This window comes from Arachis ipaensis, chromosome B03 (assembly GCF_000816755.2).
Source record: "Arachis ipaensis cultivar K30076 chromosome B03, Araip1.1, whole genome shotgun sequence".
NCBI lineage: Eukaryota > Viridiplantae > Streptophyta > Magnoliopsida > Fabales > Fabaceae > Arachis > Arachis ipaensis.
The window spans coordinates 114,423,668-114,451,617 of record NC_029787.2 but is presented as its reverse complement, the minus strand read 5'-3'; positions in this window follow the sequence as shown (position 1 = coordinate 114,451,617).

Here is a 27,950-nt window from a genome sequence, read left to right as displayed (position 1 = left end):
TGCCTGACTCACTTTCAACCCTGGGATATAGTGTCCGGCTCACTCTTTCGGGTTATAGTGTCCGAGTTCACTTTTATGGCAGGAAAGGTTATGTGAGCAGGAGACTGCCTCAGTCCTCACATCTCAACGTAAGTGGAAGACTGCCACAGCCCCTGCACCGGCGTCGCTACCTTGACAAGCGGGATCCAACCTCCATCCTTGCCAGGCGCACAGTGACTTACCAATCATAATATATCAATAATATGCTATTCAATTACAATGATCACTGTTCATGTTTATCAATTTCCTCAACCTCAAACTTTCATTTCTTATTCACATTCAATTCTTAATTTATCCTCAATACAACACTCCACCAACCCACTCTAGTTATTCCATCCACAGAACTTCCCAATCTTAAGTCACCGTCTCTAGATTCAAACCAAAAACAACCTTTTTAATTCATCCAATACTCTCTCTGTTATCCTAAAGCCTAAACACTAGCTAGGGGACCTTAAACAAAGGTTATGGAGGTTTACAAGCTTGCTGGGAAGACCAAACAGTTAAAAATAGGATTTTAGTGCAAAAATACGGCATTGTGCGTACGCATCATACTATGCGTACGCACGCACCAGACGACTTTCCCAGCATGTGTACACGTATCATAGTGTGCGTACACACAACTTGTAAATTTTTCAGGGTGTGCGTACGCACACCATTTCATGCATATGCACAAGTCTCAATACACACTCTGCTCTGTACGTACGCACGATAGTGTGTGTGGGCACACAAACCAGAATTTTTGGTTTTCTGCAACATTACAGAGTTCAGTTTTTTATACCTAACTTTTGATATTCATAACTTTCTCTACAAAACTCCAATTTTCCTTATCCTTATTAAAGCTCTCACAACCATCTTCAATTTAAAATATTCACTCAATTCTAAATTCCAAGGACCAAGTTATAACCCACCAAAGTTAGTTAAAATTCTGTTTTTACCAAATTATGTCAACTCCTCTAGTTTTCAAAACTCACAAACTAAAGCCAAATCAACCATACCCAAATCAATATCAAAACAACCCAATTCAATGCCAACACACCCAAATCAATGCCAATACTCCTATACATTACCAATTGCTCGTCAATCCTTTTTCAATCATTCAACACCTAATTATTCAATTTATTTAAACTCTCCATTCACAATTTTACCACTTTCACAATTATCCTCAATCATCATCAACATTAATAATCATCATCATAAATATCATCAATTACCATTCATTTCATAACCTCACCATCAATATCCCTCATATACAAACTCCTTCCACAAACCATACCAAATATTCATTCAATCAACCAATTCATGCAATTCATCATAGCTTAAAGGCCACTAGCCTAAGTTTCACACAACATTATATATTATCTAGTAGAAACCGAAACCATACCTTAGCGAATTTGTCCCAAGTTACTCAGCCACCAAGCTTAATCCAAATATTCCAATCCACCAAATCAATTCCAATCAACAAGAATTCAAGCTAGTTTCATATAGATTACCAAAAATTAATACTAGGGTTCACATATATGACAAACTACAAGGGTATAGAGTTTCTTTACCTTATCCACTGTGGATTGAGATGAAACCTAACAATTACCCAATGCTAGATATCACCTAAACAACCAAAATCACAAAATCTACTCAATCACCATAACAAAAAACACAAAATTGTATAGGAGAGAGAAATGGGCAAGAAATTGAAAGTTTTTTTACCACTTTTTTTAAATGAAATCGAAGAGCTCGGCAAGAGTTTTTCATGGCCGCAAACGTCACACTAATCGGAGCTCTGGAATGCAAGTTATGATTAAAACAAGGTTGGGGTGCATAGTAAAACCCTTCCCTCAATCTCAGCTGCACTCTTCCTCTCAAAGTGATGAAATGAGGCTGAGTTGCCTCTTTATTGAACTTATATATGTTGAGCTTAGGTCCGGTCTAATCGATTTACATTTTTGGTTCGTTTGGCCTAACCTCGGGCCAAAATCTTCTGGTTTTCTATTCTAAATATTTTTCTAATATTTTTTGCAGCTTTTATTTCTCATACGTAGTACCGAACAGACTTAAGCCGGTACTGCCGGCTAAATTACCGATACGCATTTTTACATATTTTTCTACAGAAAAGTACATTTTCTCACTCGAAAAAATCTGCTAAACCCAATTCTCACCGTCAAATTTTCAAATTAATATTTCTAGATTTTCTAACCTATTTTGGACAATTAAATTATTATTTTATTCTCATTAAACGGCTAAAATTTTTCGGTTCCTACAATCATCATCCTTATTCATATTTCATACAACTTTACCCACGCTTCATTAACTCAATTATTCACTTTACAAATCTCCGTCAATTTCAACCTAACTCTCTCAATAGGTTCGCTCTCTTTCCTAAGTCTAACACTAGCTATTAAATCTTGAACAGGATTTACAGATGTTTGAAAAGTTAGAGGAATAGTTAAAAACTCAAAAAAATACAACTTTGGCAAAATAAGGTGGTCATGCGTATGCATGTCACCCGCATACGCATGGTTTTCAAAATCTGAGGAGGTCGCGTACGCGAACTACATCTACGTATGCGAGTATGTTGGTAGAGAAGGGGTCTCGCGTACACATAATACATGCCACGTACGCATGGGTGTAAAAGTGAAAATGTCGCGTGCGCAGCCTTCTTTCGTGTACGTATGTATATCAGAAATCCAAAAAAAGCTGATAAGTTTAAAAATCAGTTTTTCACACCAAACTTCTAACGTACATAACTTTTTTTGTTAAAAATTATTTTCAGTACTTTCTTTGAATGTTATATACTTCATAGACCTAATTTTTATGCAAGACAAGTTTTGCAAGATTTGGGGGTCCAGAAGCCAAGTTATGGCCCACCGAAGTTAGTTAAAAATCAATTTTTACCAAAAATTACAAATCCTCTAGTTTTCCAAAATTCTTAATCCAAAATCAAACCAGTCTCACCCAATTCAATACCAAAGCTTCTACACACTATCATATACTCTTCATTCACTTCACAATCATTCTAACACCTAAATTCATCAATTCATTCAGACAATTTTCACACATACTTCTACCAGTTTCACCAATATGCTCACCAATCATTATCAACATCACATTTATACATATTTAATCCACCAAATCCAAGAATTCAGAGCATTCAAGCCTATCTTATGTCAACTAGCTTAAGTTTTCACGCAACATTATATATTAACTAGAAGAAACCGAAACCATACTTTGGCCGATTTCTTCGCAAGCTCAAAACACCACCAAAACCTTTTCTTCACAAGCCTCCAAGTCTCCAAATTAAACCAACAAGTTCCAGCCACCGAAGCTTTATTCCAAGCGCTCCAATTCACCGATTCAACTCCAATTCAACATAAATCCAATCTAGTTTCATATAATATAATAAAATTAAACACTAGAGTTTCCTAAGAAGGGTTTAGTGATTTCTTACCGTACCCATGAATGATTGGGGCGAAACACAACAATTATCTAATGCTATATTACACCTAAATCATCAAAGTCATGAAAATCTCTCATTACTCAAACAAAAAACGTGAATCTGAATGGAAGGAAGAAATGGACACAAAAATCAGAGTTTCTTACCAATTTATTCGGATAGAATTGAAGAGCTCGAAGAGGTGAATGCGTGGCTACAAATGGTGCGACGATAAGAGCTCCAAATTGAAAGTTATTAGGGATTTAGTGTTGTGATAAATAGTGATATCTTCCTCCCTTCTTTTCTCACCGTGCCCTCACTCTCTTTGTGCTGAAATGAGTGAGTTTGGGACATGGAATCTTATAGAGTTGGGTTTGGACCCAATATAAATCCGATTCAGCCGGTTTAACTTGTGAGTCTAACTTTGACTCCAAATCTTTAAAATTAGTATTTAAATTCATATTTTAATTATTTTTATTTTTTTAAATTATAAAATTTAATTTTTTTATTTCTTTAAATAATATTAATTTATTAATTAATTATTTATTAATTTTCTTAATTTTACAAACTATACGTATAACTCATGTCTACAGAGAAAAGAATATGTGTGCTAATCTCCTCACAAAGAAGGCACATACTATATACCCAATATGGCTTCTATTTACTCTCCTCTCCGCCAAAATTTTTTTTCCTTGTCCCTTGTTCTTTTGTAATTTGTTTTTGCATTTTGGGCTTTATGCCCTGTTAGATATAAAACAAAATTGTTATTGATTCGTAAATAAAACAAAAGAATAAACACCTCATTCTATAAAATAAAACACCTCATTATGACTATTTATCCATCAATTTATAACCGATCATTTGAAACAACGGTCTTAATCGGGTAAACCACTTATAAAAGGAGTTTGAGACTACAAGAAACCAAGGAGGTATGTTGAAAAAGAATTTCCATCTTTTAATTAAAGTGAAAAAATTAATAAAGTTAAAAAATAAATGATTACTCATTGAATTTATAACTTTTATCATATATAAATTCTATTATTTTAATTAAAGAATAATTGATTCATCATTTTATTAATTACTTTATCAACTCTTATTTTAAAAAATTTTGATTCATTGAAAAATGTTATAATTACTCATATTGAGAAAACATTAGAATTAACTTCAGTGTCGAAGTTTTTTTTTTACAGATATCCATACTCTATATTATTGGTAATTCAAGCTATATTTCATGTGGAGAAAAAGGAGTCATTTTATAACTGTTCAAAATGAAATATACCTCAGACACATTACCTATACAAAAACAATTACGAATATTACTGAAATATTTAATAAATTATTGTTATGTTATTAGTAAATGTAATACATTGATTATTAGGATGATATTACCACTTCGATTTTTAATATGTCATTTAACATAATTTTTTATATTGTTGTTTTGTCGATTTTTAGCAAATCGATAGTGGTTCGATTCTAATAGTCTGAGAGCGAAACTAACTCTTCTTTTTTGCGAGTACTAATTTTTTAGAAGTGCATCAAAGTTCCTCAAATTAGGCAAGGTTTGAAAACAAGGCTGAAAAGACAATAAAAGTAAAAAGTTTGAAGATAAAATCGACTGAAATTAAAAATGGTTGCATTTTGAATCAAAATAAAGTAATAAAATTCCTATGATTAGATAAAAGGACTTCGAATTTTAAAAAATAAAAGTACTAGAAAATGTAAATTGAACAAGGAAATTAAATGTTGCTTGAAAGATAAATTTGCGAGAAAAGTAAAATTTGCAGAAAATGTAAATAGAAATTAAAAAAAAGTGGAAGGAACCCTACAGAAAATTGACTCGAAGCAGACTCAAAAATTTGCTGGGATGTGAGTGTGCGTGAGTAATTTTTGAAGCAAAGTTCCAACCTTTGTATCTTCGAGCCTTCCAGTATTTATAGCCATTTCCTCAACCGATCAATTTGAAGTGACATTCCCACGCGTGCAAAAATGTGGGTAACCGTTCGGTGCACGAATCCTCACACCTTCGTACAGCTGTACCAGCAAGTGCACTGGGTCGTCCAAGTAATAGTTGAGCGAGTCAGGGTCGATCCCACGAGGATTGTGGTTTGAAGCAAGTTATGGTTATCTTGCAGGTCTTAGTCAGGCGAAATCAAGAGGTTTTTGGTTTGACTGTTTGAAAAGTAAAAGGAATAAAGCAAAAGGGGTAGAAAATACTTCATAAAATTGAATGGAATCAGTAATAGGAATAAGGTAAAGGATTGGAGTTGCTTTATCTCACTACTAGAAATAGGACTTTTTCGGACGAATTTTGAGACAAAATTGAAATAAATTTCGAACAAATTAGAGACAAATTTTTTCTTTCAAACAAAATTGGGACGAATTTTTTTTGTCCCAAAAAGTCTTGTTGCTAATTTAAATTGTCTGAAATTTCGTCCGAAATTTTTTTCAGACGATTTTGTGACAGATTTCGAATAAGCATTTATCTGCTAGATTTTTAACTATTATGATGTATTTTAGACGAATTTCAGACAGATTAGCTAACATAAAAACAACGTATTTCAGACAAATTTCAAACAAAAAATATACTTTATTTCAGACAAATTTCTAACGAATTTAGTCAAATATAACAATTTTTTATCGAACAAATTTTAGACAAATCAAATATTTCTTTTCAATTAAATTTCAAACAAATTTAATTTAAAAGAATTTGCATATTTGAAACAAATTTCATACAAAACAAAAAATTATTTTTGCACAAATTTTCTACAAATTTAATATAATATTTCAAATAATTTTCATACAAAATAATTTGCTATTTAATAGATAAATATTTTAGAAAATAAATTGTATTCGATCTACTTTCTATATTAAGACCATCATAATCATTTTTTTCATATTACATCATCCAAATTATAAACACATAATAAAATCATGAAAAAGTTAATTACCATAAAAGAGTTAAAAAAATATTTATTATTAAAATACTTTTGTCCATAAATGTAATCAAACTAAAATAAGAAAAAAAATACTTAAACTAAAACAAAGAAAGCCTTTAAAAAGGTCAAATATCATGAATAAAATAAAATGTACTAACTAATTCACCTAAAATTCCTTAATCTAAATCAGAAGAAACATATACTCCAAATATCAATCACTCATGTTATCATCACTAGAGCCTGTCCCAAGCTCATCTTCCGTAGGATCAGACAAGGTTGAAGGAAGTGGGAGATTCAACTTTTTATATAAAGCATGAATTGTCTTTTCAGTAAAACCAATTCTTTTCTGTTGAACATTTAGTTGACGTCCTTGATCTTTTAACTTGTGCTCAACATCTTTCAACTTAACCTTTTGCTCTTCATTGATCATTTCTTGCTCCTTTGCTTTTTCTTTCCACATGTAAAGTTCTTGCTCAATATTTAGATTGTCTTTGGATGTCTCTGAACAATTTCTGGAATCCAACTTTGAAGAGAGATCTAAACCAAAAGAACCTAAACCAAAAGCAGTTTTTTTTCCCTTTGTCACAACTTCATTTCAAACAGTATAATCATCTGGTATATCTAGGTTTTCCTTAGATGCCTTAACATCTTCCTCATTATCCAAGGATAAAGCTACTTGAGAAAGTTCTGTCTTTCACTTTTTGAATTCACTCTACAAAATCAATTCATGTTAATCGCAACTAAATATGCCATGAACAAATTCTAACATATAGTGAAAATTAGCAGTTGAAAAAAAACAAAAAGAAGAACAAATTAGCATCACATATATATAATGACTTTCTCAGATCTTTCATCAATCTAACTTTTGTCTTTTTTGGTGTGGCATTTAGTATAAACCTCCTCTAGAGAAGGTTTTACTCCTGTAGCTTTCTCCTATAATATAACAGTTTTAATCGATAGGAAAGAAAAAAGAATAAGAAAATATTGCACATAATAAGAACAAGACTAAAAATAAACTATTTTTATCTTACCATTCTGCGTGCATGTTCACCCATAGATATGGAACCACTAGTATGCATGGAACTTCCAGCATTTGATGCTCGATTCACAGTCTTTGCTGCTGACCAGTTCTTAAATTTCGAATCTGTAGCAAAATAATGTAATAGTTGACGCCAAACGGGTTCAGGAATATATTTTGGTACATGGTTAGGGTCTTTTGAATAATTGAGTCTCTCCTGATTCATCAACGATCTTAATTGAGCACTCTCTTTAATCTAAAAAATTTGACGAATTCTTGCATTGTGTTGAGGTTCCCACATACAATTTTTCTATAAAAGAAAACAAATATATACATTGACTTACCCACTATGTAGAATATCAAAATAACAGAAAAATGATAATAAATACTTACCTTAAATTCAGTAAACCACAAATCTCGCATTATTTCACTGGCATGTCCCCAGGAAGCGCAGAATTCTGAAAATTTGCTTTTAATTGTATTTGTTACATGGCGAACAGCAGTACATGGATTAAATCTATAAGAAGTTCAAATAATGAGTAATTACATATGTATTCACAATAAAAACAATATAGAGAGAATATTAAAACACAAAACTGATTGTTGTACTTACTCATTGCCAAAAGGCTCTATTTTCAAGAGCCCTTCTTGAGTGACAAGTTCACCTTCTTGAGCAAGAGATTCATCGTGATGATTTTCATCCGATGGGTGAGCATGATGTAAATTTCGTTCATTATTAGGAGCATTATCAAATGACTGAGGTTGGATAGGTGAACAGTATGGTGATTCAGCTGGTGATGTTGATGGTGATGGTGTATGATCGGCATGGGAAGATAGTAAATTTTTCTTGAATTTTTGTAGTGGCTGCGAAGAAGAGGGTGGTAATGCTGAAGGCTTTTTAGATACATGTGAAGGAACTGGAGCTCGTGATTTTATAGGTTTAGGGTGTGAAAGTTTAGTTTTGTATGCACTAATCACCTCCCTATTACCAGACTTTTGTACTTTAATTGACAAGTGTTTTTTATTTTTTTTAGAACCTGACATCTAAAACAACAAAGATTTATAAGATTAGTAAGACATTGCATTTAAATTTCAGTAACATGTACATCATCGAAAGAATTAAAAAAATAACAATGTAAAATAATACTTAGCTGCCAAAATAATCAATGAGGATGTAAAATAAAGTGCTACTATGATCAAAGCTTATCCTCAAAATCTAAAATAAAGTCAAAATTATATGCTCAAATCTTGTTTAGTAAGTGCGAATGATCAAAGCTTTTCATAATAGTATTCAGTAGCGGGGATTAAATAACTAAGTAACATATAAAACGAATGCAAAGCATCACAACATATAAAACGAATGCAAAGCATCACATAGGCATTCAATCAAATATGTGGTGTACAATTCAAAAATTCAACATAATTAAGCAATTTTCAGCAGCATTCAATCCATAACAACCATAATCCAACACTTGCAACTTAACAAAGATCTAATAAACTAATCTTAACCTATCTTAACCACTTAAATCCACTAACAACATGTAAATTCTAACTAACTAACTAATTAAAGAAAATAGACTGGAAAGCAGAGCAAAGAGAGAACCTGAGGTGATGACTAAGGTTCTTGTAGCAAAGAAAGGGAAAAAGAATGCAGTGGTACTATGTTATTGCCACTGGTGGAGGTGCGGTGACAATGACGCCAAAAAGGAGGAGCTGGGCTGAGTTCCTAGTTGCAAAGGGAGAAGACGAATGTCGCTGAATGAGGGTGAAAAAAGAGATTTCTTGTTCGAATCTTAGAAATTTGTGCATGAATTATGATTAAGAATCTTAATTCATCCTTCTATTAGTTCTATTTCTAATCATAACTCTTCTCAATATATATGTAATAGATAATAATAGATGATAAATAAATAGTTACTTCTCTTATGGAGTTATAAATCATCATCCCCAAAAAGAAAAATAAAGAAAAACTAATCAGACCGCTATTTAAATAATATATTTGCAAGAGTAATGCTGAAGAACCGAAAGCAACAGATCAAGATTCATGAGCAACATATTCAACAAGTTAAACTTTTTAAACATTATTGAAATTGACATTGAAAACAGGAAAAGCATGCATAAATAAAAAGAAAAAAAACCATTCAAGTTGGCAGAGGATGCACAAAATTTAGCAAGCAAATTAATAATGAAGAAAGTTGAGTAACAATCAAATTAACAAGCCATTTAATCTTTATAGCAGCTACAACATATAAATCAAATGCAAAGCATCACATAGGCATTCAATCAAACATGCGGTGTGCAATTCAGAGATTCAGCATAATCAAGCAATTTTCAGCAGCATTGATTCCATACAGCCATAATCCAACACTTACAACTTAACAATGAAAAAAAGATTGAAATATTATTGAAATTGACATTAAAAATAGAAAAAGCATGCATAAATAATAAAAAGAAAAAAACCAATTCAAGCTGGCAGAGGAAGCACAAAAATTAGCAAGCAAATTAACAATAAACAAAGTTGAGTAACAATAAAATTAACAAGTAATTTAATCTTTATAGTAGCTACAACATATAAATTAAACGCAAAGCATCACATAGACATTCAATCAAACATGTGGTGTGCAATTCAGAAATTCATTATAAACAAGCAATTTTCAGCAGCATTAATTCCATACAGCCATAATCCAACACTTGCAACTTATAAATCAAATTAACAAGCCATTTAATCTTTATAGTAGCTACAACATATAAATCAAATGCAAAGCATCACATAGGCATTCAATCAAACATGTGGTGTGCAATTCAGAAATTCAGCATAAACAAACAATTTTTCAGCAGCATTGATTCCATACAGCCATAATCCAACACTTGCAACTTATAAATCAAATTAACAAGCCATTTAATCTTTATAATAGCTACAACATATAAATCAAGTGCAAAGCATCACATAGTCATTCAATCAAACATGTGGTGTGCAATTCAAAAATTCAGTATAAACAAACAATTTTCAACAGTATTGATTCCAATCAGCCATAATCCAACACTTGAAACTTAACAATGAAGAAAAGATTGAAATATTATTAAAATTGACATTAAAAATAGAAAAAACATCCATAAATTAAAAAAAAAAACAATTCAAACTGGGCAGAGGAAGCACAAAAATTACTAAGCAAATTAACAATGAACAAAAGATTGAAATATTATTGAAATTGACATTAAAAACAGGAAAAGTGTGCATAAATAAAAAGAAAAAAAAACCAATTCAAGCTAGCGCACAAAGAGAAGAGGAGGCACGAACAATCTAGTGAAGGGGTGGTGTCTGAGGTTAGCAAGGGCAGACCGGCGGAGGCGAACAGATGCAGGAGGCGGAGCGGTTGTTTGAAGGCTGGTACCTGGGAGTGCGATTGACGATGATGGAGGTGGTCTGAGGTGCGAGATTGGAGGCGGGAGTGGTGGATGTCTGAGACCAGAGACAGGAGGCAGAGCACGAGCGGCCAAGCACGAGCGGCAACGCACAGACAGAGGCAGAGGCAAAGCACGCAAAAAGAGCGCAAAGCACGAGCGGCAAGCACAGACCGGAGGCACGCAGAAGGAGGGAAAAGAAGATGAAGAACTGACCTGAAACAGAGTAACCAAAAGACAGTTCTGGAAACCTAAAATCTCCAGCACGAGGAGGAAACACTCAAAAACTAAAATCTCCTTAAATTAAAAGGCGGTTTTGATAAAGTTTTGATTTTTGTCGCAAAGTAAATAATAAGTGGCATTGAAATAATTATGTATAGCAAATTTTTTAAAATTAAAATTATATCTAATTTTTAATATTATTTATCGTATAGGAGAATGTCTTTATTTATTTGGTTATTCTAAAACGGACGGAATAATAGTTCAGTTGCCCAATTTTTTGTTTGATAATTAATTAGTGACACAGCCTTATCAATAAGTTTGGACTTAATTAATTTTCGCAAGTACATAAAAACCATAAAATTGAAGTGGAATATATACATTGCTATTATTATGCTGTTTGGCAATAGTGGAAAAATGAAAGCAACAAGGGAATGTAAAAATAGGATGGAATGAATATATAGGATTTAAGAATTCAATCAACTAAATGTAGCAACTAGTAAGTCTCCAATTATTTAGTGTGTGTTTGGATTAGAATTGGTCAAATTGGAGTTTGAATAAAAGTGGTTTTGTAAAATTAATTTTGGATAGAAGTGAGTTTATGCCAACATGATTTATGTTTGACAATTCTATACTAAAATTGATTTTGATAAAATGAAATTGTTTGGATAATATTAATTAAAATCACTTTTCGATAGATAATTAGTTAATCACTAAAAAAATATAATATTAAATTATAATATTATTTTTTAGTATATTTAATCCTTTTTTATACTCTTTTAGTATAATTATATTTTTATTATTATTTATAATCAATTTTTTATTTAATTTATCATTTTTAATAGGAACAATAATACATATTATAACAAATTAGAATAATAAATAATGAACAAAAATTATAATAATAAATTTTACAATGTCAAACAAAAAATATTCTATAATTTTGTTAGTACTCTCAGTATTCTTTTATTTAGTATTATTTTAGACCGTAAAATTTTATTACTTATGATTCCGTTGTTATGTATGATTAGGTTTTTATTTACTTTATCATTTTTAATAAGATCAATAATTCAAGTGAAAAGTCAACTCAGAATTATGGAATATGTGTCAAAGGCATAGGTTATGGTGAATATAAAAATGATTTCTATGACCAGCTTGATGAAATTATTCAAGTTGAGTATACTGGGCTACCACTAAAAAGAGTGATACTATTTAAATGTGAATGGTTTGATCCCACGATTGAAAAAGGAGCAAAGGTAAACAAAGAGTATGGAATCATACAGATTCGAAAGAATCGACGATATGGTAAATATGATCCGTTTATCATTGCACATTAAGCAATTCAAGTATATTTTGCACCTCATCCAATGAGAAACATCAAGAAAAAAGTAGAATGGTGGTTTGTATTCAAGACTAAAGCAAGATGTGAGATTGAGATTGAAACAACGGAGGATTTTGCATATCAAGAAGATGGCACAAATCAATCTAACAATCATATCTCACATTATTGTTGATTTACTGGATACCAATAGTACAAGATGAGCCACTTGGGGACGAGGACGAAGATATGGATGAGGATGAGAACGAGGACGAGGACGACGACAAGAACAATTAGGATGAAGATCAAAATGAATAGCATGAAAAAGTCCACTAAGAAATGTATTTATTTATATTTTTTTAAAATTTTTAATATACCTTAACCTTAAGAAAAAGTATATGACTTTTTTATTTTACGTGATTTTTTTAACTAATTTAAAATATAAATAATATTTCTATACTAAATTTTAAAAGTTTTTAATAAATATCTGAAATCTGTTTGAAAATTGATGAACTTTCAAACGGAATTTACAAATGATGCTATTTTTGTTTTAAATTTGTGGGAAAAAATTTTGTCTACTTCGAAGGGTTAGTTATAGTAAAAGTATTTAAGACTAATTATAGACAAATTTGGGATAGAATTAACATTTTTCAAAATGCGTCCCAAATCCGTCTGAAGTTATTGCGCATATTCAGATGGAATACGGACGAATTATAGTTTTTGTCCAAAATGTGTTGCTAATCTGTATGAAAATTTTGGCACCATCTAAAAAAAATTTGGTGCCAAAATTTAGGACAAAATTTAGACAAATTTAGGACAGAATATATTGTTTTAATATCTCCACTAAAAATTGTTCAACATTTGTCTCAAATTTGTCCGAAATGAAAAAGTCATTCAGACGGAATAAATTTCGTTTGAAATTTTTGTCCAAAAAAATTCTATTTCTAGGACGTTGAACGCTGGCTAGGGGTGTAAGAACTGCAACTAATCAACTGGTTAATTAAGTAATTAATTGCCCAAGTTAGACTCCGAAAAGTTAGAAAGAGAATTTGAGGATTTAAAGGTGATTTTTGGACTCAGTGGATTTTTCTGAGTCAGAAAATATGCTTTCTGCGAAAAACCGCGAAAAACTACGAACCGACAGTTGAACTGGTTGAACCGATTCAAGTCTGCCCGATACCACACGAGAAAAAGTGAAAATCGTGAAAAACTGTAGAAAAATATTAGAAGTTGAAAACTGGGCGTTAATTTTAAAGATTTGGCCCGAAGTTGGGCCAAACGGGCTAAAAACGCTAACGGGTTGGACTGGGCCCAAGTTGGGCCCAAGCCCAACATATATAAGGGTTCATTTAATGAACCCATGTAGCAACAACACTCATTAAACACAACACACACATCAGAAAATTGAAAGAGGGAGAGGAGAAGATATTGGGCACTATTCACTTCAATCTTCCCAAGCTCATATCTTGAGCTAGAGAGCTCCGATCGCCGCACCGTTTGTGGCTACGCGTTCCTTGTGAAGAGCTCTAAAAAACTCATATAAAAAACTGGTAAGTAAAACTTGAATCCCTCTCAGTTATTCTCCTCAAAGTTTCGAGTTTTAGGAGTTTGGCTAAGTGAGGTTTTGTGATTTTTGGGTGTTTAGGTACACTCTAGCCTTTGATTGATGTTGGTTTTGGCTTCCAAAACTGTTGGGTAAGATAAGAGGCATTGAAACTCTTGTGAAATTTCAATTATAATGAGCCCTATGTTGATTTATGATGATTTATGTATATATAGCTTGATTATGGTGAGTTTGGAGCTTGTTGATGCTTGTTGGAGATTCTTGGTGGTTTAGTTTGTGATTAAAAGCGTATCTTGGGCTCAATTTGGGGTTTTTGAGCATATTAGGGATCGATCAAGGTATGGTTTCGGTTTTTTCTATGTAGCATATATTATTCATGGACACTTAATGTTCATACCATGAGTCGAGCTAGGCGAGCCTGGCTGGATGAAGACCAAAATGACCGACCTCTTAAAAAGGTTGGTCGACACCGACCTCTTCCCAAAGAGCTCGACCAAATTACTATAAGGGCCCAAGTAGGCCCAAAGCAGAAGATCACAGCCCACTTAAAGGCGGTTGGCCAAAGATAAGGGGACCCACCCACAAAAGATAAGATAAGATAACTAACTTATCTCAAAGGGAGGTCACTCCACACTACTATAAATACACTGGAGCACCCAGGTATAACTCATACTCTGATTCTACATAAAAACCTGCTCAAAGCCCATGCTAACTTAAGCATCGGAGTCTCTTGCAGGTACCACCACCCTCCGGTGATCAAGGATCGGCAGCACTACCAGATCCAACAAGTTGGACATGACAGTTCCGGCCACCACAGCAGATCTCCTCTGAGATCGACCTTCAGCTTCAGGTAACCCTCAGAACATTGGTGCCGTTGCCGGGGACCTGGAAGTCATCCCCTCATCATGGCGAACAACCTTGACAACGATCACAACTCCGGTTTGGAAGAAAGAACCCCGCTTAAAAATACGGACGCCACATCAAAGGATGTGCCTCGAACCAAGAGAGACAAGCAATCTCCAAACACCAAAATCTTAGATGCTCTCCGTGAACAGTAGAATTGCCTTAAACAGCTCGAGCAGGAGGTCGCACATCAGCAGGTGGCCGAGAGAGACCTCCGAAGAGAAGCGAGACGTCGCCGAGAGCTAGAGGACAAGCTCACAAAGCTCGAGGCCGATCTCAAAACCAAAACTACTCATTCCACCCATGAAGATAACTCCCACAAGGATCAAGATCCATTCACTAAAGAGATCATGAAAACTAAAGTCCCAAAGGACTTCAAAGCTCCTGACATGACCCCCATATGATGGTACAACTGATCCATGCCATCATCTCAGTAATTTCAGAAGCAGGATGTATCTCACAGACGCTTCAGATGTAATTCGATGCAAAGCCTTCCCGACTACCCTGACAAAAACAACAATAAAGTGGTTCGACAGTTTGCCTCCAAGATCAATCACAAGTTTTGACGACCTAGCCAAAAAATTCCTCGCCAGGTTCTCCATCCAAAATGACAAGACCAAACACGCCCCAAGCCTGCTAGGAATTAAACAAAGAAATCGGGAAAGCCTTGGCAGCTACATGGAAAGGTTCAACAAAGCATGTCTCGACATACAAAACCTCCCAACAAAAGCGTCCATCATGGGGCTCATCAACGGCCTGAGAGAGGGACCTTTTAGCCACTCAATATCCAAAAAAACATCCAACATCCCTGAACGAGATACAAGAATGGGAAGAAAAGTATATCAATATGGAGGAGAATTCTCGATTAGGAGAAACCTCAAAATCCAGATTCTCCTACCCACCTCAAGGTAAGGATAAAGAGTCTAGGAAAAAGGAGGATCAGCCTGCTAAGAAACCTCGAAAGTATCATAACTACACTCCGCTCAGAGTGTCCCTTGTGGATGTATACAGAGAGATATGCAACACTGAAAAGATCCCGCCCCCTCGTCCGATTAAACATAAAAGCGGAGGAGGAAATCAGACAGTGTAAGGCCCACATCGGTTGGAGAGGGGAACGAAGCATGCCTTATAAGGGTGTGGATACCTCTCCCTAGCATGACGCGTTTTGACGAGGGAGTGTGGGGGGCTTCGGCTATCATCCCTATCGTCAAAGGCAAACCCGTGAGGCCTTGTGTGCCAAAGCGGACAATATTGTGCTAGCGGGTGGTCTGGGCTGTTACAGATGGTATCAGAGCCAGAACCCGGATCGATGTGCCAGCGAGGGCGCTGGGCTCCCTTAGGGGGGGGGATTGTAAGGCCCACATCGGTTGGAGAGGGGAACGAAGCATGCCTTATAAGGGTGTGGATGCCTCTCCCTAGCATGACGCGTTTTGACGAGGGAGTGTGGGGGGCTTCGGCTATCATCCCTATCGTCAAAGGCAAACCCGTGAGGCCTTGTGTGCCAAAGCGGACAATATTGTGCTAGCGGGTGGTCTGGGCTGTTACAGATGGTATCAGAGCCAGAACCCGGATCGATGTGCCAGCGAGGGCGCTGGGCTCCCTTAGGGGGGGGGATTGTAAGGCCCACATCGGTTGGAGAGGGGAACGAAGCATGCCTTATAAGGGTGTGGATGCCTCTCCCTAGCATGACGCGTTTTGACGAGGGAGTGTGGGGGGCTTCGGCTATCATCCCTATCGTCAAAGGCAAACCCGTGAGGCCTTGTGTGCCAAAGCGGACAATATTGTGCTAGCGGGTGGTCTGGGCTGTTACAGATGGTATCAGAGCCAGAACCCGGATCGATGTGCCAGCGAGGGCGCTGGGCTCCCTTAGGGGGGGGGATTGTAAGGCCCACATCGGTTGGAGAGGGGAACGAAGCATGCCTTATAAGGGTGTGGATGCCTCTCCCTAGCATGACGCGTTTTGACGAGGGAGTGTGGGGGGCTTCGGCTATCATCCCTATCGTCAAAGGCAAACCCGTGAGGCCTTGTGTGCCAAAGCGGACAATATTGTGCTAGCGGGTGGTCTGGGCTGTTACAGATGGTATCAGAGCCAGAACCCGGATCGATGTGCCAGCGAGGGCGCTGGGCTCCCTTAGGGGGGGGGATTGTAAGGCCCACATCGGTTGGAGAGGGGAACGAAGCATGCCTTATAAGGGTGTGGATGCCTCTCCCTAGCATGACGCGTTTTGACGAGGGAGTGTGGGGGGCTTCGGCTATCATCCCTATCGTCAAAGGCAAACCCGTGAGGCCTTGTGTGCCAAAGCGGACAATATTGTGCTAGCGGGTGGTCTGGGCTGTTACAGATGGTATCAGAGCCAGAACCCGGATCGATGTGCCAGCGAGGGCGCTGGGCTCCCTTAGGGGGGGGGATTGTAAGGCCCACATCGGTTGGAGAGGGGAACGAAGCATGCCTTATAAGGGTGTGGATGCCTCTCCCTAGCATGACGCGTTTTGACGAGGGAGTGTGGGGGGCTTCGGCTATCATCCCTATCGTCAAAGGCAAAACCGTGAGGCCTTGTGTGCCAAAGCGGACAATATTGTGCTAGCGGGTGGTCTGGGCTGTTACAGACAGAGTATTGCAAATATCACCGAATCTATGGATATTCCACCAACGACTGCTTTGATCTAAAGAATGTCATTGAAAAACTGGCGCGATAAGGGCGACTAGATCGGTTCCTAGCCAATAAAGTAGACGAGCCAAGAAAAAGAAGAAGGGATGACGAGGTCGGACGAGCTGAACGTCCTAATCGCACCCCGAAAAGCCATGTCCACATGATCAATGGAGGATTCGCAGGAGGAGAGATCTCTAAGTCATCACGCAAAAGACACCTTAAGGAGGTGTATCATGTTGGAGGAGAAGACAGGTTGATCGACCTCCCCAATATCACCTTCACTCAAGAAGATGCTGCGGGCATCATCTCAGGGCATGATGACCCCATGCTCATTACCATAATACTTGCCAATGCTAACCTCCACCGAACATTAATCGAATAGGAAAGCTATGCGGACATCTTGTTCAAATCTGCCTTCGACAAGCTCTAACTGCAAGATAAAGAGTTCAGAGCATATCCGAATAGCTTGTTCAGACTCGGAGACACCCCGATTCAACCACTAGGATACATCTCCCAGCATACAACCTTTGGGGAAAAAACTCGGTCCAGGATGTTGAGCATAGACTATATTGTAGTCAACGTGAGCTCGGCCTACAATGCATTGATAGGCCGGACTACGTTAAACCAGCTCGCCGCCGTGGTCTCCACTCCACACCTATGCATGACGTTTCCCACTCCGGAAGGGATCGCTACCATAAAGGGAGACCAAAAACTCACACGATGCTGTTACAACGAAAGTCTGAACCTTAAAGGAGACCCCAGAGGAAAAGAAACCAATACTATAGAACTCGGGGGAATTCGAGCTCGCGAAGAACCCCGCCCTCAACCAGAAGGTGAAACTCAAGAAGTTCAAATCGGGGACGATCCAAACAAGACAACCAGTATAGGAACAAACCTGAGAGAAGACTTAAATGAACTGCTAATAAATCTCCTAAAAGATAACTCTGACCTCTTTGCATGGAAGGCCGCTGACATGCCTGGTATTGATCCCAGACTAATGTGCCACAAGTTAGCTGTATACCCATGGTCTCGGCCAGTACAACAAAAACGTAGGAAGCTCGGCCCAGAAAGGTCGCAAGCTGTAGAGGAACAGGTACAGGCTTTGCTGGAGGCAAGGTTCATAAGGGAGGTAAAATACCCACTATGGCTAGCCAATGTGGTGCTGGTCAAAAAGTCAAACGGAAAGTGACGGATGTGCACCGATTACATCGACCTTAACAAAGCCTGCCCAAAAGATCCCTACCCACTCCCGAACATCGACACACTAGTCGACGCTTCGTTAGGCTATCAATACCGCTCCTTCATGGATGCTTACTCGGGATACAACCAGATCCCAATGTATTAACCCGACCAAGAGAAGACATTATTCTTAACCCCAAAAGCAAACTATTACTATATAGTTATGTCCTTCGGACTCAAGAACGCAGGGGCTACCTACCAAAGACTGATGAACAAAGTCTTCGCCGATTACATTGGAAAGCTAATTGAGGTTTATGTAGGCGACATGCTGGTAAAAACACAAAGTGAGGAATCGTTGTTACCCGACCTCACTAAAGTATTCGACACCATAAGAAAACATGGCATGCGACTTAACCCCACAAAGTGTACCTTTGCGGTAGAAGCTGGAAAATTCCTGGGCTTCATGTTCACCCAAAGAGGAATCGAAGCAAACCCAGATAAGTGTCAAGCCATACTTCACATGAAAAGTCCGACCTGTGTAAAAGAGGTCTAGTAGCTCAATGGAAGACTAGCGGCTTTGTCTAGGTTCCTAGCTGGATTAGCCTTAAGATGTCTCCCCTTCTATGCAACATTAAGGAAGGGAAAGTGGTTCGAGTGGACCCCAGAATGCGAACAAGCCTTCCAAAATTTCAAGAAATTTCTGGGGCAATCACCTATCCTTACTTGACCTCGGTAAGGTGAAGAGCTCATACTATACCTCGCCGTAGGGAGTCGGGCAATAGCCTCAGCGTTGGTCAGAGAGGACGAAAGTGGGCAACAACCTATCTACTTCATCAGTAAGGCTTTACAAGGGGTAGAATTAAACTATCAAAAGATAGAAAAGTTCACCTATGCCCTCATACTCACTTCTCGACGACTCCGGCCATACTTTCAAGCTCACACCATCAGAGTGCGGACCAACCAACCCATAAAGGGGATCTCACAGAAAACAGACTTAGCTGGAAGAATCCTACAATGGGTAGTTGAATTGTCCGAATTCAACATCAAGTATGAAGCTCGGACAGCTATTAAATCCCAGTACCTGGCCGATTTCATCGCAGAGTATACGGACGCCCCAGGCACCCCCACAAAGTGGAGTCTTTATGTAGATGGCTCCTCAAACAAAACCGGTAGTGGCACAGGCCTCATTTTGGAAAGCGATTAAGGAACTAAAATCGAGCTCTCCTTAAAGTTCGAGTTTCCTGCCTCAAATAATCAAGCTGAATATGAAGCACTACTGGCTGGTTTGAGGCTAGCTAGGGAAGTGGGAGCTCAAAGACTGACCATCTTTAGCGACTCCCAAGTAGTCACTTCACAAATAGAAGGGAGCTATCAAGCTAAGGATCCCACTAGGAAAAAATATCTTGACAAAACCAAAGAATAGATTGGACAATTCAAGGGATATAAGGTCCGACACATACCCCGAGAGCAGAATACCCGAGATGATGCACTCTCAAAACTAGCCAACACCAAACCATGGGGCAACAATAGAAGTCTCATCCAAGAAACACTCTGAAGTCCATCAACCTTGGAGTAAGAAAAGATCCTATCCATATCAGGACAGGATCAAGGATGGATGACTCCCATAATCAACTACCTCAAGTCAGAAACACTTCCCGCAGACAAAAAGGAGGCAAAAAGGCTAGTACGAGACCATAATACAAGATGTCCTATATAAGAGAGGAATCTCTACACCTCTCTTAAAATGCGTCCCGACCTCCGCTACAAGGGAAGTTCTCGAAGAAGTCCACAGTGGTATGTGCGGTAATCACCTTGGGGCACGAGCCCTTGCCAAAAGGTATTCCGAGATGGTTTTTACTGGCCGACCTTGCAAAGGGAAGCAACAGAGTTTGTCAAGACATGCCCACCATGCCAGAAGCACGCCAACTTCCACATAGCACCACCTGAGGAGCTCATATGCGTTACTTCACCCTGCCCATTCACAAAGTGAGGGCTCGACCTCCTTAGACCCTTCCCCCAAGGGTCCGGACAAGTCAAGTTTCTCATTGTAGGTATAGACTACTTCACAAAGTGGACTGAAGCAGAGCCATTAGCTAATGCCACAGCCCAAAGAAGTCGAAAATTTTTATACAGAAACATTATCACAAGGTTTGGAGTCCCACGCTTCATCACCACAGATAATGGTACTCAATTCACTGACACAGGCTTCAGAAATCTGGTAGCTGATCTAAAAATCAAGCACCAGTTCACCTCTGTAGAACACGCACAAGCCAATGGATAGGCGGAAGCCGTCAACAAAGTCATACTGGCCGGGTTAAAACGGAGATTACAGGATGCCAAGGGAGCCTGGGCCAAAGAGCTCCCACAAGTTCTATGGGCATATCAGACAACACCGCACTCAACTACTGGAGAATCACCATTCCGACTTGCTTACGGAATGGAGGCAATGATTCCCGTAGAGATAAAAGAAGGATCTTCTAGAATGATCCTCTATAATGAAGATACCAACTCCTAGGCTCAAAGGGAAGAACTCGACCTACTTCCAGAAGTCCGAGAAAGAGTTCGGATTAAAGAGGAAGCCCTAAAGCGTCGAATAGCTCTGAGGTATAATCGGAAGGTCGTCCCGCGAAGCTTCATCACCAATGATCTCATCTTAATCCGAAATGATATCGGAGCAGGTCGGTCGGGAGAAGGGAAGCTAGCAGCTAACTGGAAAGGACCATACTGAGTAACAGAAGTACTGGGGAAAGGTTACTACAAGGTGTCTGTTCCGAGGGTTACCTGAAACTGTAGGTCGATCTCAGACGAGATCTGCGGTGGTGGCCGGAGCTGTTGTGTCTGACTTGTTGGACCTGGTGGCCGGAGCTGTCGTGTCCGACCTGGTAGAACTGGTGGCCGGAGCTGTCATGTCCGACCTGGTGGTGCTGCTGATCCTTGGTCACCGGAGGGTGGTGGTACCTGCAAGAGACTCCGATGCTTAAGTTAGCATAGGCTTTAAGCAGATTTTTAGTAAAATCAGAGTGTGAGTTATACCTGGGTGCTCCAGTGTATTTATAGTAGTGTAGAGTGACCTTTCTGGAGATAAGATAGTTATCCTATCTCATCTTATCTTTGATTGAAGTCATCTTATCTTTAAGGGGAACCACCTTTATCTTTCTAGGCTTTGGCTGCCTTTAGATTGGGTTGTGTTCCTTTGTTTGGGCCTGCTTTGGGCTCTTTTGACAATTTGGCCGAACTCTTTGTGAAGAGGTCGGTAATGGGCCAGCTTTCCAAGAGGTCGGTCATGGGCCAACCTTCTAAGAGGTCGGTCATGGGCCAACCTTCTAAGAGGTCGGCCAACCCGGTCATTTATAGCTCGAACCGATGTATGAGCAGTGCCCCTGCTTGAGTTCGGACCTTTTCGTGAGATCGTGCTTTTAGAGCTTCGATCTCTTTGAGGAAGTCGTGCTCAAGCATCCTGACTTTGGTCGATCTTGAGTAGTTTCTCCTTGTGCGTGTCTGGTATTGCCCTTTTTAGTTTGTTGAGAGGTCTTTTCAGCCTTCTTTCGACTTGTTTGTCTTTACTGCTCGGGCTTTTTAGTCATAATCCAACAACTTTTTAGGTAGTGTTTCGATGGGAAACTGTTCATACCCTGGGTCGAGCTATCCGACCTGGGATGATTGGCGACAAAGCGACCGACCTCTTCACGTCAGGCTATTCGACCTCTTCTTAAAGAGGTCGGCCAAATCGACAGGAAAGCCCAATAAAGGGCCCAAACAGAGGAACACGACCCAAATCCAAAGGCCGTCCAAGCCTATAGAGATAAGGGCGGTTCCCTTGAAGATAAGCTGACCTCAACTCAAAGATAAAGATAAGATAAGATAACTAACTTATCTTATCTAGAAAGGTCACTCTACAACCATTATAAATACACTGGAGCACCCAAGTATAACTCATACTCTGATTCTACAATAAATCTGCTTAATACCCGTGCTAACTTAAGCATCGGAGTCTCTTGAAGGTACCCCCCACCCTCTGGTGGCCAAGGATCAGCAGTGCAGCAAGTCCAACAAGTCGGACACAGCAGCTCCGGCCGCCACCAGCCAGCTGGACATGCCATCTCCGACCAATATAGAAGATCTCATCCGAGATCGACCTACAGTTTCAGGTAACCCTCGGAACATTGGCACCATTGCCGGGGAACCTGGAAGTCATCCCAACACCATGGCGGACGGCCATGACAACGACCACGATTCAGATCTAGAAAACAGAACGCCGCACAAGAACGTGGACACCACATTGAAGGATGCTCCGGAATCCAACGGAGACAAAAACTCATCAAATCCGGGAGCAATAGAAGCGCTTCAAGATCGCTTAAAGCAACTTGAGAAAGAAACCCAATAACAACGGGAGATCGGAAAGGATCTGCAAAGAGAGGTACGACAACGTCGAGAATTGGAAGAAAAACTACAGCAATTAGAAGCCGATCTCAAATCAAAAGCTCCTCGGACCGCTCCTGAGGAAAATCCACGCAAAGAACAAGATCCATTCACCAGGGAAATCATGAAAACCAAAATTTCAAAAGACTTCAAGCTCCCGGATATGATTTTGTATGATGGCACCACAGATCCCAACCATCATCTCAGCAATTTCAGAAGCAGAATGTACCTCAACCACGCCTCAGATGCCGTTTGCTGCAAAGCTTTTCCAACAACTCTCACGAAGACAGCAATCAGATGGTTTGACAACCTACCTCCAAAGTCCATCTCAAACTTTGATGACCTGGCCAAAAAGTTCCTGGCCAGATTCTCCATCCAGAAAGATAAGGCCAAGCACGCCCCCAGTTTACTAGGGATCAAGCAAGGAGAACGGGAGAGCCTCCGCAACTACATGGAGAGATTCAATAAAACATGCATGGACATACAAGGCTTACCAACAGAGGCCGCCATCATGGGACTCATCAACGGCCTACGAGAGGGACCTTTTAGCCAGTCTATATCAAAAAAGTACCCGACCTCCTTAGACGAAGTACAGGAACGAGCAGAAAAATATATCAACATGGAAAAAAATGCTCGGTTAGGAGAAATCTCAAAATCTGGGGCCCCCTACCGAGACAAAGACAAGGAATCCAAAAGGAAAGAAGATCGACAAGGAGAGAAAATAAAAAAATACCATAATTACACTCCTCTCAGGGCATCCCTGGTTGACGTATACAAAGAAGTCTGCCATACAGAGAAAATCCCCCCAGCACGACCACTCAAAGGTAAAAGGCGAGGAGGAAACCGGAAGGAATATTGTGAATACCATCGAGTCCGAGGGCACTCCACCAACGAGTGCTTCAACTTAAAGAATATCATAGAAAAATTGGTGAGAGAAGGAAAATTAGATCGATTTCTGGCCACCCGAGATGATGACCAAAGAAAGAGACGAAGGGATGAAGATGACGGACGAGCTGAACAATCACCTCGGACACCAGAAAGACACGTCCACATGATACACGGCGGATTCGCAGGAGGTAGGATCTCCAAATTAACTCGCAAAAGATATCTCAAAGAAGTATATCATGTCGAGGGAAAGGAGGAAGCACCCGACATCCCTGCGATAACATTCACTAAAGAGAACGCATCCGGCATCATCCCGGGACACGACGATCCCATGGTCATCACTATCATACTGGCAAACGCCAATCTACATCGCACATTAATAGACCAAGGGAGCTCCGCCGACATCTTATTCAAAACTGCCTTCGACAAGCTCGGCTTGGAAGAAAGGGAGCTTAAGGCATACCCAAACAGCTTGTTCGGACTGGGAGATACCCCGATACAACCACTGGGATACGTATCGCTACACACAACCTTCAGAAAAGGGAACCAATCCAGGACCCTCAAAATAGACTACATTGTGGTCGACGTAAGTTCAGCCTACAATACTCTAATAGGTCGGACAACACTCAATCAACTCGGCGCAATAGTCTCGACCCCGCATCTATGCATGAAATTCCCAACTACAGAAGGGATAGCTACAATAAAAGCAGATCAAAAGATGGCGTGCCACTGTTATAACGAAAGTCTAAACCTCAGAGGCAGAGGAGAAGAGTTTCATACAATTGAACTTAGCGGAGTTCAGCAACGAGAAGAACTCCATCCGTAGCCAGAAGGTGAGATAGAGAAGATTCAGATCAGAAACACCTCGCATAAAACAACTAATATCGGCACGATCCTAAGAGGAGACTCAAAAGAATTACTGATACAATTCTTATGAGATAATGTTGATCTCTTCGCATGGAAAGCCGCAGACATGCCAGGCATAGACCCTAAGCTAATGTGTCACAAGTTAGTGGTCTACCCAGGATCTCGGCCAGTGCAACAGAGACGAAGAAAACTTGGGCCAGAGCGATCCCAAGCGGTGGAAGAACAAGTATAAGCACTACTGGAGGCAGGATTCATAAGAGAAGTCAAATACCCACTATGGCTAGCCAACGTTGTCTTGGTGAAAAAATCAAATGGGAAGTGGCGAATGTGCACTGATTACACCGATCTCAACAAAGCCTGCCCAAAGGATCCATACCCACTCCCAAGTATCGACGCTCTGGTAGATGCTTCCTCCGGATATAGATACCTCTTGTTTATGGACGCATACTCGGGATACAACTAAATCCCCATGTATCCACCAGATCAAGAAAAGACTTCGTTCTTAACACCGAAAGCAAATTACTGCTACATCGTGATGCCTTTCGGTCTCAAGAACGCATGAGCTACTTATCAAAGGCTAATGAATAAAGTCTTCTCAGATCACATCAGAAAAATCATGGAAGTCTATGTTGACAACATGTTGATAAAGACACAAAGCGAAGATACATTATTGTCCGACCTGGCTCAAGTGTTCGACACTATAAGGAAGCATGACATGCGACTCAATCCCGCAAAATGCACCTTTGCAGTAGAAGCAGGCAAATTCTTAGGGTTCATGCTCACACAAAGAGGAATTGAAGCAAACCCGGATAAATGTCAAGCTATACTCAACATGAAGAGCCCCACCTGTGTCAAAGTAGTACAGCAACTCAACGGGAGGTTGGCCGCTGGTACGCGGAATCGTGATTACACTTTAATTATGTAAAGTTCATTGCTCTTTCTTTCCCTGGAAATGGCGCCAAAAACATGATGCCAAAACCACGGTTCACAACTCCGTGTAACTGACCAGCAAGTGCACTGGGTCGTCGTACTCGGAATACCACAGACAAGGTTTAGACCTTCCGGATTCTCTTGAATGCCGCCATCTTTCTAGCTTACGCCACGAAGATTCTGATTAAGAGATCTAAGAGATACTCATTCAGTCGAAGGTAGAACGGAAGTGGTTGTCAGGCACGCGTTCATAGGGAATGATGATGATTGTCACGTTCATCACATTCAGATTGAAGTACGAATGAATATCTTAGAAGCGAAACAAGATGAATTGAATAGAAAACAGTAGTACTTTGCATTAATCTTTGAGGAACAGCAGAGCTCCACACCTTAATCTATGGAGTGCAGAAACTCTACCGTTGAAAATACATAAGTGAAAGGTCCAGGCATGGCCGAGATGGTTCAAAAGATGGTCAAAAAGACTCAAAGATGGTTCAAAAGATGTCTAATACAATAGTAAGAGGTCCTATTTATAATAAACTAGCTACTAGGATTTACAGAAGTAAGTAGTTGATGCATAAATCCACTTCCGGGGCCCACTTGGTGTGTGCTTGGGCTGAGCTTGAGTGTTGCACGTGCAGAGGCCATTTGTGGAGTTGAACGCCAGCTTTTGTGCCAGTTTGGGCGTTCAACTCTGGTTTTGGCTCCTTTTCTGGCGCTGGACGCCAGATTTGGGCAGAAAGCTGACGTTGAATGCCAGTTTACGTCATTTATTCTTGGCCAAAGTATGGACTATTATATATTACTGGAAAGCCCTAGAAGTCTACTTTCCAACGCAATTGGAAGCGCGCCATTTCGAGTTTTGTAGCTCCAGAAAAGCCACTTTGAGTGCAGGGAGGTCAGAATCCAACAACATCAGCAATCCTTCTTCAACCTTTGAATCTGATTTTTGCTCAAGTCCCTCAATTTCAGCCAGAAAATACCTGAAATCACAGAAAAACACACAAACTCATAGTAAAGTCTAGAAATGTGAATTTAACATAAAAACTAATGGAAACATCCCTAAAAGTAACTAGATCCTACTAAAAACATACTAAAAACAATGCCAAAAAGCGTATAAATTATCCGCTCATCAGCCGCCCTATCCAGATTCTTAGCAGGAGCAGCGATAAGATCTCTCCCCTTCTATGCTACTTTAAGGAAGGGAAAGCAGTTCGAATGGACGACGGAATGTGAACAAGCCTTCCAAGACTTCAAGGAATTCTTTGGACGGCCGCCTATCCTATCTCGACCACGAGAAGGAGAACCGCTCATATTATATCTCGCGGTAGGAAGTTGGGCGATAGCCTCAGCACTAGTCAGAGAAGACGAAAGTGGGCAACAACCCGTTTACTTCATTAGCAAAGAGCTACAGGGATCCGAGCTGAACTACCAGAAAATAGAAAAGTTTGCCTATACTCTCATTCTAACATCTCGACGACTTCGCCCGTACTTCCAGGCTCATACCATTAAGGTTCGAACTAACCAGCCCATAAAAGGAATATTGCAGAAAACAGTATCTGGCCGACTTTATCGCAGAATTCACATATGCCCTGGAAACCCTCACAGAATGGAATCTCTATGTGGATGGTTCTTCAAATAAAACTGGAAGCGGCGCAGGCGTGATAATAGAAAGTAACCAAGGAATCCAAGTTGAGCTCTCCCTCAAGTTCGGGTTCCCGGCCTCAAATAACCAGGCAGAATATGAAGCATTATTAGCTGGTTTGAAGCTGGCTAAAGAGGTTGGAGCTCAGAAACTCAACATTTACAGCGATTCACAAGTAGTCACCTCATAGATAACAGGGAGCTATCAAGCCAAAGACCCTACCATGAAAAAGTATTTGGATAAAACCAAGGAACAGCTCGGACAACTCGAGGAATATAAGATCTGCCACATACCCCGCAAACAAAATGCCCGAGCTGATGCACTCTCGAAACTAGCCAGCACCAAACCAGGGGGCAACAATAGAAGCCTCATACAGGAAATGCTACAGAACCCATCAATCTCGGAAGAGGAAAAAGTCCTGGCCGTAACAAGTCAGGATCAAGGATGGATGACCCCCATAATCACCTACCTCAAAGCAGGAACACTCCCCACAGAAGAAAAGGAGGCAAAGAGGTTAAAAAGGGAGGCACAGTACTACACCATCATAA